We start from the raw sequence: 14,072 nt of genomic DNA, 5'->3' as shown, positions 1-14,072 counted from the left end.
AGTTTCCCAGTTTACCAAATAATGCATAAAATATAAATAAGAAAGGATAGAAGGCGTGGTGGCATGAAGATGAAATACAATAATAAAAATGAGAGAACTCCTTTATTCTCTTGGGCTAGGATGGCTCTATGAGGTGACCCTTGCCTTGTACACACTAAGCACACACACAGCATGTGCACACACACACGTACACGTACACGCACAAGGTTGATGCTTCACTTCACTGCAATGTCTTGATGGCGATACTAACACTGACTTCTAAACATGCAAATAACATGATTCATTCACAAATACACCACGTGATGCTCTGTGACCTTCAGCAGACCTCTTCAATTATCTGGAGTTCCAGGCTCTCCATCAGGGACCTGGAGTTCTCATGAAACCTGCTGTGTGAAGCTGAAAAGCAGACAAACTACACTATGAGAAATGGGAGGGGAGCTTGTAACTTTTGTAAAAAACTAAGTTCTCAGAGAAAAAAATTATCTACATAGTAATAGCCACTGTTCTCTGCAGTGTTAATACGATCTGGACTTGAATGAGTAGACTGTGGGAAACCACCGGGGGGTCTGGGCAGATAAAGGAAAGGCGTTTTACAGTGACTCTGGCAGGAGAGCGAAGGAGTAACGCGGGCAGAACAGGACAGATGTGTGGACAAATAGTCACAAGTCCCTTCTGTTGTAATGTGCATGGGTGGATGGGAGGGCGGGAGATAAGAAAAAAGAAAACTAATGAGTGTAACTTCCCAGAGAAGAAGTACAGTGAAGTTTGGTCTTGGTGACTAAAGTAATCGTCCTCTTGTTATGAGAAACACAGAAATCGGAAACAACACTCAGTTGGAGATGATGACGGGTCATTTGATTTTGATTTCGCCAACTTATTCCTGCAAATTTTTCTTGTACCCAGATCATTCTCCAATGGCTTTTCATCAGAATTCTTGTCCTTTCCAGAGAACCCAAATGAGACCACAGTAAGCCATCTTCCTGTGTGGTGGGCTTCTAAGTTCTGTCCTTATCAGCTGTATCCTTTCTATTCAAGTTGAAAGGATGCTGATAACAGCTCATAGCATTTGGGCTGGACTGGAATTGTCCACCCCCTCGCGGTAGGGATGAATTTCCATCCCGCCACAGTGGCTTAATACACAACTGCTGTAGGAACTGAGCCTAAGACGATGCCTAGGAGAACCTATGGGGTTCGGTCTTCTTCCCAAAAAGTGCATTAAGAAGGCTGAACTAGAGGATCTTCTGGGTCCTTCCAGCTCTAGAGATGGCCCCCCTCTCTGGCCTCTTCTCCCCTGTGATGAGCAGCATGCATTTCTCAGTCAGTTAGCCGGTGGAGAGAATACAGCTTGTGGCTGTGACACAGAACAAAGCTAACTGGGTCACAGGAAGATAGACCCTCTGACCTTGGCCTGGTTAGCAGCACCCATACAGAGGCCAGCCCAGAAAGCAGAGCTAAGAGGCCACACAGTGAGAGGAGGGGGAGGTGGCGAGGGCCAGGGGAGTCCAACACCCAGCATCGCCCACCCCAGGAGACCCGGAGCGCAGCCACACCCACTGACTGCAACTTGCTTTGCACCAGGTTTGCAGGCCCTGGGCTCTGAAGACATGGAGATACAGAAGAAGCCTCCATCAACACCCTCCCCTGTGAGCCTTCTAAGCTGGGAGGCGTTACTGAAGTCACAGGCGCCCTCATCACTAGAGGTCGAGCCTCGCAAATGAACGTTATCTACACGGGCTCCACTGCCCGCTCCCTTCCCATCTGTAAAAATATGTTTTCTTTTCATATTGGCGCTTCTCAGGCTCCTCAAGACAGGGAAATGAAACAAAATATTAATAAACTCACGAAATCAACCAGCACTTTTCTTCCTTTTAAACATCTGCCTAGAACTACAAACTAAGAAAGAGACAAATACTCAATTAAAAATATCAAACAAATGTTCACCCTCACCTGAGATAAAAGATATGCAAATTAAACCCAAAAGCCACTATTCACTTCTCACATTACTGAAGTTTCTAGAAAGCAATAGCTTTTGTTGAGGGCATGGTGAATGAGCTGTCAGGGTTCTCCCATTCGTGAGTGTATGAGTGGGGTTGGTGGGGGGAATAGGTCTGTATGTAAACGGCTATTTCCTTTCTTAAAAATGATTAATGCTATAAAATCTTTAAAAATCTGAAACCCTATAGACTAATAATCTCACTTCTTGGGATCCATCCTAATGAAATAATCAGAGATACATACTAAGCTTTATATAAGGATACTTACCCAAGTTTTAATTATGATAATAATTTTTTAAAAAGCTAGATTAAACAGTCATTTAAGGGATGGCTAAAAAATTCTGGTACCTCCATGTGGAAGATTATAATGTGCACACATGTGTATAAAATGATGTTTTTAGATATTGAATGGTACAGGGAGAAAATGCTCATGGCACCATGTTAAATAATAAAGACAGGATACAAAAGCCTAGATTCAGTGTATATAATACCAATTCCATGTAAATACATACAAATACAGTACGGGGAGAAACACCAAGAGGAAACATACCAAAATAGCAACAGTGATACTGGATTCTAAGCTTTTTTTTTTTAATGCCCTTATTTATACTTTACTGTATTTATAATATTCAGTCATGAAATACATTAGATCGAACCATATGAAGCTGCCATTTTACAGGTAAAAAATGGTCAAGTAGTGGCATTTTCTTATACTTACTATTTCATCAGGGGGAAAAAGAACTTAACAAAAAGCTACATATAGGAAAGATTAAGAGAAAATATCTTCAAAAACATATTGCATATTTCAAGACTCAATGAGAATAAGAGAGACACAGGAGAGAAGAATAAATGAAAAGTAAATTACATAAGGTTTGAAGAGTTTAGGATATGGTATTTATGTCTTATCTGCTACCAAGAGATACTTAACTTGAATCTAGCAGGCTTAAAATCCCAACCTGCTGATAAAATTGAATACAAGATCCCAAGTAGCATTCTAAAGGTCCTGATGAGACGTTGGTACTAGAAAACCTAAGGCTTCTCTCTTGTATTCATTGACATTCCACCCTTAAGATGTAATTAGTCCTTCAAATTGTTGGCAGTTGACTATAAATATTTCTCCAACTGACAATTTTTCGGTCTAAAGTTGTGATTAACATACAACAAAGTACTTTCTTTAAACAAGAGGTAAATAGCCAAGATACAAAACAAACCAGACTGAGGCAGGCTGCTAATTGATGCACAGATTTTTAATACTCTCTACAGCTTTTTTTGTTTTCTTGGATGGCAGAGTCATGGATTTTATTATGAGCAATAGGATTGCCATTTCCCTTTCCAGTCTTAATAATTAAATAAAGACAGTGTCGTCACCACACCACAGAGGGATGACCACTTCTGCCAGGGCCCTCAAGTGGTCACAATCTCCTAAGACATAAAAAGCATATTGAATCTGTGAAGTTGTGGTTTTAGTGGGGCAGCCATCTTGGAGTTAAGTTTCTTTACGGTGGCAAAAACAAAACAAACAAACAAACGAAACAAAAAAAGAGAAGGAAATCTTGGGTCTAAGATCAAGAGTTTCCTGGAAAGCTAACCTTGCTGGGTTGGGTTGGTATTAAGGCACTGATTCAAAAAGAGAAGAAAGTACAGAGCCAAACACCATGGACCTCATTTTTTTTTTTTTGGTAAATATTACCTTTTTAAACTTCTTTATCTCTTCCCCTACCACCTGTATGAACACACACACACATTTCACATATATACACTCAAACACACTCACGCTCTCCTGCCTTCTTTCACCTCTATCACACAATTACTGTTTTGGAGACCTCAACCATTTTTAAGAGACTCTAAGTATCTCATTAACGTTTCTGAAAGATTAGCAGTCATTAAGAAAAGAGGACTGAAATTGGGTAACATTTTCTAAATCTTCTGGAATTGTTGACTATCTGCAAAAACAACTGTAAAACTTATAATAGGTTAGAATTAAATTCCACTATCATCACAGATGTCAAATTCCACACATAAAGATTCCTAAAATAATCTCTTACACTTACAACACACTAGTTTTGCTTTTAAATATCTTTAGAATAGAACACCCAAGGTTTTATAAAAATGTCAAAGTTTAAGCAAACCTGTATAATTCTTACATTATTCATTTTCTAATTATGAAAGTCATATAATATTATTCCAGAAGTAAACACTGAAAAATTCAGTGTTTAACTAGAAAGTAAAAGTTGCCTCAAACTCCACTGTGTCAAGAAATAACCATCTGGTTTCTATTTCTCCAACTAGTCTTACGATGTATAGTTGCTTTCTCTCACTCCCTTTTTCCCCCTCCCCTCTTTGAAATATTTATCTTGGTGTCTTCATAATAGTATCTAAATTCTTATATTTCTATACAGAAAAAACGCAAGCTGAATAGGCAACTCCAGAGAGATAACCAGAAAGCAACAAACCACAAGGCTATTTAGTGGTCTGATAATAAGGTTTTGTCATTTCGGCCAGGCTGTTCTCAACTATATTATCTATAGACAGTTTCTGGGAAATATATTTGGTCAAAGAAAGTTAAGGTAAAAAGTCAAATTTTAAACAACATACTGCAAACTTCAATCAAGGTAATTGAGGTTTTAGCATCTGGGCGGTTCCTGTATTCAATGACATGAAAGGTTTAAAGGCTGTATCAAAGCATTGGAGACTGTTCTCAGCCTCCTGGCTTTAACAACTGAGTGTCCCTCAGCATTCCTAAGTCGGCCAGCCCTCATAACAAAGACCAATAGCAAAGTTTCAGTGAATGAGATAACCCTTGCCATCCAAAAGGTGAAAAACATCTGCTGAAAAACCAAATGAACTTCAGTGATGGGTTCAGCGATTGGCCTGGAGGATTTCAGAGACATGGTCTTTGCCTCTGGAAAGAAAAACCACAACAGAACAACTGTCTCAATCCCACGCTCTGTGTTCTAAACTCTCTTTAGATCAATTAGCATGAAGTCCCGCCAAGCTCATTATTAGAGAAACTCTGGGCTCCTACAGCCCCATGGTGTTAACTGTCCTCCAAACTCCAGAGCTCTGCAGCAAGGACAATGAGGACTTGATGGGGGCGCAGACTCCTTGGGTTCTCTTTGCTGATAGCCATTTCTAGAACTTATTTTTAAACTGCATTAAAAAAATTAGACTCCAAGCATCTTTTCAAAGTTTTTTTTTTTTTAATTGAAAAACTGGTCCTTATTTATTCTCCTGTGTACCTCCAATCTCCAGTTACCTTTTATAGCTAAAATTTTACAGCCAAATGTTTCTGGAATCTGTGATTTACTCAGATGCCTTATTAGATAACTGTGATTAGCTGTCAAGACCTCCAGAGCTTGTGGACACCCTGGGATCTTAAGCTATGTTCTAAGGAGGTAGAAAGAATGTTTTTTTCTTTCTGGCACAGGCTTCCTCCACCCACCCAATCCCCCTAAATCTCTTGGGCCTGCCAAGGGCCTGACCTTCGGATCTCTGCAGCAGAGGGTGAAGTTTGGTGGGAGGAAGGCCCAGTAGATGAAGGCCTCTGTTCAACAAATATTTGCTCACCCCTACAGTGGGAGGGGAACCATTTTCTATAAGCTGCCTGCCTTGAGTAACACTTGGAGCCCTTCAGGAGGCTTGTTCAGCTGGTGGCCTAGAATTAGACACCTAATATCAAGGTAAACATAAAGTCCAAACCCACAGAACATTATGGAAAACCAAACGAATTTACCACACTTCCCAGGTCACATCAAAGCCAACACAAGTTCCTGGAAATAGAATCTGCGTGAAACTTCAAAAAAAACTTCTCACTCGCCTCTGCCTTGCTGGACGGTCTTAGTCCAGTTATCCTAAATTCTAAACCTACCTGACCTAGGACGACACTTCCCTGAAGTTTTGCCCACCCAAACTACTGAGTCTGCAATTTTTGTCCACGAATTTCTGGCTGCCTGAATCCCCGTTCCACTCCCCCTCCCATCTTCCAACCCTCCACTCAAACCCCCCTACCCTCCCCACCCCCACCCCGTTTCTACTTGCAAATCTGAAAAGACAAAACAGCCAGGGAAGGCAGAAAACCTCCCAGTTGTGTGGTCCTCACCGCTCCACCCTCTCCCTAAGACAGGCCAGGCGACCAAATCTGGGGAGGGAGATGCTGATGGGGGTGGGACGGGGACGCAGGGGATGGGAGACTGGATGGCAGGGTGTGGGTGTGGGCGGCTGGGGGTGGGGACCTGCCTAAGCTAATTCCCCAAAGTCCTCGCTCCTAGAGAGTGAGGATGAGCAAGAGCTAGGGCGTAACCAGGTGGCGCGGGCATAAAGTTCCCGGTTTTTTTTTTTTTTTTCTTCAGTAGTGGAATCACAGCTTCTTTTTCAAACCCCTAAAAGAATCCGGGGCGCCAGTGACAGGGGGCCAAAGCGGCGCTCTCAGTTGTAAGTGCTGAGGTCATTGCGGTCGGGTCTTCTAGGAAATCCCTGGTTTTCGGGGTGAACTGATGGCGACTGGGGGTGTGGACACGCAGGGTAAGCGCGGAGACCCAGGACCGGCGGGCGGGCTCCGGATCCCAGAAGTGGGCTTATTAACGGATTTACAGCGCTCTCAGGCGGGGCTCTTTCCTTTCTCCCACCCTGTTTTCCTTTTTCTCTCTTTGGCTTCAGCGCCAGCCGCCTGGGGGAGGGCCGGGCCGCCGCGCACAAGGCTAGGAGGCAGCGGCGATTAGCACCCTAATCCCGGCCCTGACCCCAAGGCGGTGGGCGCGCGGGCCGGGCGGAGACGGGGCGGGGCGGGGGCGCGGCCGCCGGCTCCCAACGTCCCGCGGGCAGGTCCCAGCAGCCGCGGGTGGGGGCAGGCAGGAGGGGCGCCAGTGGGAACTGGGGGCGGCGGCTGTCAGTTCCCCGCGGTGGAGATGCCCGCGAAGTCGGAGGGCGCAGGCGAAGAAGCGGGTGGGCTGGACCCAGGGGGTGGCCCGGACTCCGGGAGCTGGGCAGCGACCCCCGCCTCCCGACCCCCCGCCGCCCCGACCCAGCGTGGAAGGGCAAGGCGAGCGCCAACGCCCGCCGCGGCCCTCGGCGCCGACAGGTTAACGCGAGCCCGGGGCCGGGTACCTGAGGGCAGGGACTCATCCCCCCACCCCAGCAGAGGGGCGCCCCCCGCCCGAGGCTGCGGGGCTGGGCGCCACGCCGGGGGCTCCGGACAGGGTGCGGACATCCCCACCAAAGCTGGGGAGGGCGCCGACCCGACCCACGTCCGGGCTGGAGAAGTTGGGGGGCGAACGCGAGAGGCTGGGGCGAGGCCCACGGGGCGCCGAGGGAGCGGACCAGATGGACGAAGGGAGTCAGGAGGGGCGACAGACGCCGGGACTTACCGAGCGGCTCCCTCATGCTGCCCTGCGCTGCCGCCGCCGCTCGGGCCGGCCGGGGAACAGCGCGACCCGCCCCGCTCGCAGCCTCTGCGGCCGAGCATGCCCGGAGCCGCCGCCGCCACCGCCCCGCTCTCCGTGGCCCCGCCCATCGCCCCGCCCACCGCGGCCCAGCATCCCGCCCATAGCCCCGCCCCCGCGGCCTCGCGATCCCCGGCCCCGCCCATCGCTCCACCCCGCGCACTCCGCCCCGCCCCGACCGACGAGCGGCCTCCAGGCTCTGCACTCTGGCCGGAGGGCGGCACCCGGGGAGGGGGCGGACCGGTAGCCAAAGGCACAGGCCTACTCCGGCCCCGCCTACGGCACAGGTGAATTGGTCATCTTTTCCTCTTTCCAGTCACTTGGGTTTGGGCAGCTTCAACGCTGTACGAATGTCCACACACACGTATGCATACGTACACTGCCACACAGAGATGCATACAGCCACACACACACACACACACACACACACACACACACTTTCACAAAAACATACACGCAGGGAAGGTGTGAAGAGCAGAAGACAGTGACAACAGCTTAGTGCTTGGAATCTCCTTTAAAAGCAGACGGCTGAGTATCTTAGCTAGAGGGCCTTGTAAAGGCTGCTCAATCCTGTCTCTTGGTAGATGAGGAAACGGGAAGCCAGGAGAAGGCAGAGGTCAGACAGATTGAACACATACTGCTCCCGGCCTCTCCACCTCCCTCACAGCCGCGATCAGACTGCTGCCAGGTCTGCTCAAGGGCAAAAGTCCTTGCACTTTGGAGGGCAGAGAAAAGACAAAATGTTCAACTGCTGATGAGTCATGGAGAGGGCGATGGTATTGGCTAAGTCAGCCCCCGGTCAATGCAGAAGGATAACCTTTCAGTTGGACTTCCCTGACGGCCCAGCGGTTAAAAATCTGCCTTGCAAGGCAGAGGATTTGGGTTTGAGTTCTCCTTGGGGAACTAAGACCCTACATGCCTCGTAACTACTGAGAGAGTGAATTCTTAGGTAGGTTGATAAGAAACCCGGAGTCCCCAAGGAGGAGAAAGGGGTCTGGGGCTCTCGAGGGGGAGAAAGGGACAAACATTTTTTCTACATCACTTTGTCTTAGTGACATAAGACGTTTTTTCTTAAACTCTGAGTTATTGTGGCAACAATTTTTAAGAATAACTTTCTTTAAGCCCAGAGCTAATGATTACACAACAAAACAACTCATCTTGGTCAAGGGTATGTTTTTCCTTAAGCTCTATACTAATGATTATATATCCAGATAAACACGATGGTGTGATCTCTCACCTAGAGCCAGACATCCCAGAATGTGAAGTAAAGTGGGCCTTAGGACCTTGGCCCATCACTATGAACAAAGCTAGTGGAAGTGATGGAATTCCAGTTGAGCTATTTCAAATCCTAAAAGATGATGCTGTTAAAGTGCTGCACTCAATAGACCAGCAAATTTGGAAAACTCAGCAGTGGCCACAGGACTGGAAAAGGTCAGTTTTCATTCCAATCCAAAGAAAGGCAATGCCAAAGAATGTTCAGACTACCACATAATTGCACTCATCTCACGCACTAGCAAAGTAATGCTCAAAATTCTCCAAGCCAGGCTATAACAGTACATGAACCAAGAACTTTCAGATGTTCAAGCTGGATTTAGAAAAGGCCAAGGAACAAGAGATCAAATTGCCAATATCTGTTGGATCATAGAAAAAGCAAAGAGAGTTTCGGAAAAACATCTACTTCTGCTTGATTGACTACGCCAAAGCCTTTGTGTGGATCACAACAAACTGTGGAAAATTCAAGAGATGGGAATACCAGACCACTTACCTGCCTCCTGAGAAATCTGTATGCAGGTCAAGAAGCAACAGTTAGAACTGGACGTGGGACAATGGACTGGTTCCAAGTTGGGAAAGGAGTGCGTCAAGGCTGTATATTGTCACCCTGCCTATTTAACTTATATGCAGAGTACACCATGCAAAATGCCGGGCTGGATGAACACAAGCTGGAATCAAGATTGCCCGGAGAAATCTCAATAACCTCAGATATGCAGATGACACCACCCTTATGGCAAAAAGCGAAGAAGAACTAAAGAGCCTCTTGATGAAAGTGAAAGAGGAGAGTGAAAAAGTTGGCTTAAAGGTCAACATTCAGAAAATGAAGATCATGGCATCTGGTCCCATCACTTCATGGCAAATAGATGGGGAAACAATGGAAACAGTGACAGACTTTATTTTGGAGGGCTCCAAATCACTGTAGATGGTGACTGCAGCTATGAAATTAAAAAATGCTTGCTCCTTAGAAGAAAAGCTACGACTAACCTAGATAGCAATTAAAAAGCAGAGACATTACTTTGCCAACAAAGGTCCATCTAGTCAAAGCTATTGTTTTCCCAGTAGTCACGTGTGAATGTGAGAGTTGGACTATAAAGAAAGCTGAGTGCCAAAGAATTGATGCTTTTGAACTGTGGTGTTGGAGAAGACTCTTGAGAGTCCCTTGGACTGCAAAGAGATCCAACCAGTCAGTCCTAAAGGAAATCAGCCCTGAATATTCATTGGAAGGATTGATGCTGAAGCTGAAACTCCAATACTTTGGCTACCTGATGTGAAGAACTGACTCAGGATCCGGAAAAGACCCTGATCCTGGGAAAGATTGAAGGCAGGAGGAGAAGGGGACGACAGAGGATGAGATGGTTGTATGACATCACTGACTCGATTGACATGAGTTTGAGCAAGCTCCAGGAGTTGGTAATGGACAGGGAAGCCTGGCGTGCTGCAGTCCGTGGAGTGGCAAAGAGCGAATGAACTGAACTGAACTGAATGATTATATAACAACAATGTATCTTGCTCGAGGACATGTTTCTCCTTCTTAACAAGAACCTTCTGACTAATCTTGTTATATCAAGTTTTGGGAGTGGGTCTGGTAAGACCTTTCTATTGCTAGTTCTAATCTTGTTAATTTAAGATGTATGTTCTGGCAGTGGATCTGGTAAAGTATATAAGGCCTTGATAAGACTAGTGACTGAGGCAGTCTCTGTCCCCCTTCTCATGTCTATGTCAGAAGCTTTCTCTGTCCTTTTTCGCTGTAATAGAACTTCTGCCGCATGAAGTTCTGAGTATCTGAAGCCTGGTCCCTGGTCCTGAAGCAAAATCTTCTTTGGAGATCACAAATCTGACATCATTCACTGTAAGCTATCCCTACGGAGCCTGTGTGCCACAACTAGAGAGTCCATGTGCTGCAGCGAAGATCTGGGGAGCCACAACTAAGACCTGATATGCCAAATAAACAAATATTTTAAAAAAGAAGAAGAAAACCGTTCAGTCACATTACCAATTTCTGGCTGTGCTCTTTGCCATCACACCAACACTCGCTAAAGTCATTGCATTGGTACTGCAGGGAGTCCCAGGATGAGCCCTTCAAGTGCATGATTTTGTTTCAGTCCTCACCATTGTCCTCTGAGATGGTGCCACTGGGAACTGGGGCTCTGAGAGGCCCTGCTGGTAGGCAATTGCAGAATCTGGCCTAAGACTCTCATTCTGAACCCTAACCACAAGGCGTGTGCAGTCTAAGAGAGCATAGAAAGCCAAACACACTTGTGCTGGAAAAGAAAGGCGATATGGTCAAGGGTCATGTGGTGAAATCATCTTTCTTGTATCCCAGGAAACCAGGAGGGGAAGATGGGAGCAGACAGCTTGCTCTGGAGCTCAAGGGGCAGATGGCTTGTGTACTTGATCTTGGGTATTCCTGCCACTTTCTAGGGGCTTCCCAGATGTCACAGTAGGAAAGAAACCACCTGCTAGTGCATAAGATGCAAGAGATGCAGGTTCGATCCCTGGGTCCAGAAGATACCTTGGAGGAGGAAATGGCAACCCACTCCAGTATTCTTGCCTGGATAATTCCATGGACAGAGAAGCCTGGTGGGCTACAGTCCATGGGATCACAAAGAGTCAGATACAACTGAGCACATGCTGCTTTCTAGATGTGTGACTTCTGTGAGCCTCAGTTTCTTGCCTAATACTGTGAGGACAACAACAGTGCTCACCTTGTAGGGAAGCCCTGAGCATTAAGTGAGATGAGGCCTCTTTAGCAACCAGCATAGCGCTGGCACAAGGTAAGCAGGCAGAAGTATCAGCTCCTACCACTAACACCTTTCTAATGGTGCTCTGTTGGCAGGAAGGCTTAGGTTGCACTTAGGCAGAGGAAGGCTGGGAAAATAAGAAAAAAGCAAAGAAAATTATATGCAGAAGTTTTCCTGGAAAATCACAGTTATATACAACAGTGACATGACTTCTTGTTATGAAAGCATGTATCAGGGATAGACTGCTTCAGTGACACACCATTCCCATCTGTCCTCAATTTGTCAACTCAATGAAATAATTTTTTTTTTTTTTTTTTTGCTGTGGAGCATCTATGTGCCCAGCAGTATGCACACACATGGAGCCAAATGTTCCCACGAGATCATTTATCAACCAGCATGTTGAGATCAGGACACGGTTTCCCACAGAACAAAGTTATATTGTTGGGTTTCTGGGTCAACCCCGCAGAAGTGTCCTAATGCAGCTGAACTGCTGTGTATTTGACACAGAAGACAACACTGAAGCAAAGGGAGAAACAAGCTAAACCAACCCACATAAAGCCTCTGTAATAAGAAACTGTTGGGGCAGAAAGGTGGGTGAAGGCAGCTTTCTTTAGAGGAAGGTGACAAGATTGCACTATCACAGATTCCGGAGAAGATGACTTCATGATTTCCTAGATTGTTGTGGTTTACTGACACCGGCTCTCTAACATGATAAGCTCATTCCAAAATGTTTGCCTTTCTGCTTTCTCCAGCACAGATACATCCCTGGCCCAGCTCTCATGCCTTCCAGCCATGACTAAGATCATTTCAGATGAACAAGGAGAATGAAAAAAATGAGGATGGGGCAGAGTGGGGGCAGGGGGTGGGAAGCAAGGAAAAAGATGGGAGCCTTTTCTGCAGATTTGGGGCTACAATTGTGAAAAGGAAGAAGGGCAAGAGAAAAAGGCAATGAGTATGAGAGGGTGAATGTCTAAAGAGCACAAAGAGGGGGTGTGGTGTTTCCCCAAATGAAGGTGGAAGCTGAAGAGGAAAAAACCCGTTGCACACTGGTTTACAGCACTTGGACCTGGGGTGGTGGGCATGAGAGATGAGAACCAACTGTGTATACATGTATATGCCTGTGGTCTTCTGCCTTTTGTACACATACACACGGGTATATGGGGCTTCCAAGATGCCTCAGTGGTAAAGAACCCACCTGCCAGTGCAGGAGACACAAGAGACACAGGTTTGATTCTTGCATAAGGAAAATCCCCTGGAGGAGGAAATAGCAACCCACTCCAGGATTCTTGCCTGGAAAACTCCACAGACAGAGGAGCCTGGTGGGCTATATCCTTGGGTTTGCAAAAAGTTTTACACAACTGAGCATACATGTACACGTACGCTTGCTATTATATTTTTAGAAAAAAAGGGCATTTCTTCATCAGGCAGGTCTCTGTAACTCAGAAAGCACCTGCAAAGGTTTTATTTTGCCCATAAAAGGAATCCCCCTCCTTCACCACTTCGCCTCCAAATCTCCCAATTATAAGGTAACTTCACCCCTCTCTCTCTCACCTACTTGATTTTGGGAGACTTCAACACAGGAAAAATATCTATCGCCTGCTTATGTAATTGTGAGGAAACAGAAAATGTGGTTTAAAGCAACTCTGAGTGTGATGCTGCCCGGGACCCTGAGCCAGGATGCCTCCCTGGCTGCCTCCACGACCCCGCCTCCCTGCGGGTTCTGGAGAAGGGATTTCACAGACTCAGGAAGGAACTGGATTACTGAGTCATCAGGACAGATGTGAGATGACCAGAGCAAGAATGCTTAACGGTCTTCTTCAGGAAAAATAAAAATTAAAAAAAAAAAAAAAGACAAAACCCTTGTTTCTTTGATTTGCTGCTTTTTTTCAAGGACTCAGTGAAAAAAAAAACAACCCTCCTTGCTTTAGGGCCTCAGTGATGACCTACCACAAGGTCTCCTTTAACTTCATTATTCTTTGATGTTTTTCTCAGTCTGTAAAAACACTACCAGTTCTTATTCTCTGAAAAGATTAATGTTCTCGATAAGATCTCAAAGTCCCTCTTGTTGGCTTGTTCTGGAAAGTCAGACAATAGTAGTTATACAAAAACTAGAAAGGGTTTTATGTTCACAAGTGCTAAGAAAACCTGTTTTTAGACATAGATATTTCTATTAATTTAGAGGCTATGCTTCATAATCACTTTTGACCATGAACTAGGAATTAGGCATGTTTTCCCAAGTGTGCTCCATGGATCACTCGCTTCAGGATCAACTTGGGGGGGTCTGACTAAAAGCCAGACTCCTGGACCTCATTGGATACCATCAGAATTTCTAATTCCTACAGTCGAGAGCCTGAAATCTCTATTTTAAGTATGTGCCCAGACAATTCGTACACATGGGCAAGTTTGAGAAGCAGAGAAAGAGTACAAGAAGAAGAACTAGTGTGTGGAGGGCCTAACAGAATGATTGGCACATGATAAACCTTCCCAGAACGGTAGCCATCAACGTCTCTCCGTGAGGCTGGAAGACACTCCAGGGAAATAAAGTGCATTAGGGGTGTGTTAACTGTTGCCTTAGAGATTTGGCACCAACCCAAACAGAAAATTTACAACCATGGGGATTAAGAAAA

The 14,072-nt window shown here is 45.8% G+C and overlaps 1 protein-coding gene across 3 annotated transcripts in view; it reads right to left on the bottom strand.

Moving 5' to 3' along the window:
- Positions 1-14,072, bottom strand: part of JCAD (junctional cadherin 5 associated) — a 78,655-nt gene that overhangs the window by 30,273 nt on the left and 34,310 nt on the right. For 2 of the 3 annotated variants that reach the window (XM_006067778.4, XM_006067780.4), the window contains exon 1: positions 7,358-7,508. The exons of the other annotated variant lie outside the window; for it this stretch is intronic. The gene's annotated coding sequence lies outside the window, so the exon portion shown is untranslated. Of the gene's footprint in view, positions 1-7,357; positions 7,509-14,072 lie in introns of those variants that run through there. 3 annotated transcript variants of the gene reach the window in all.

This window comes from Bubalus bubalis, chromosome 14, assembly GCF_019923935.1.
Source record: "Bubalus bubalis isolate 160015118507 breed Murrah chromosome 14, NDDB_SH_1, whole genome shotgun sequence".
In the NCBI taxonomy this organism is placed as follows: domain Eukaryota; kingdom Metazoa; phylum Chordata; class Mammalia; order Artiodactyla; family Bovidae; genus Bubalus; species Bubalus bubalis.
This window is presented reverse-complemented; position numbering and strand designations above follow the sequence as displayed.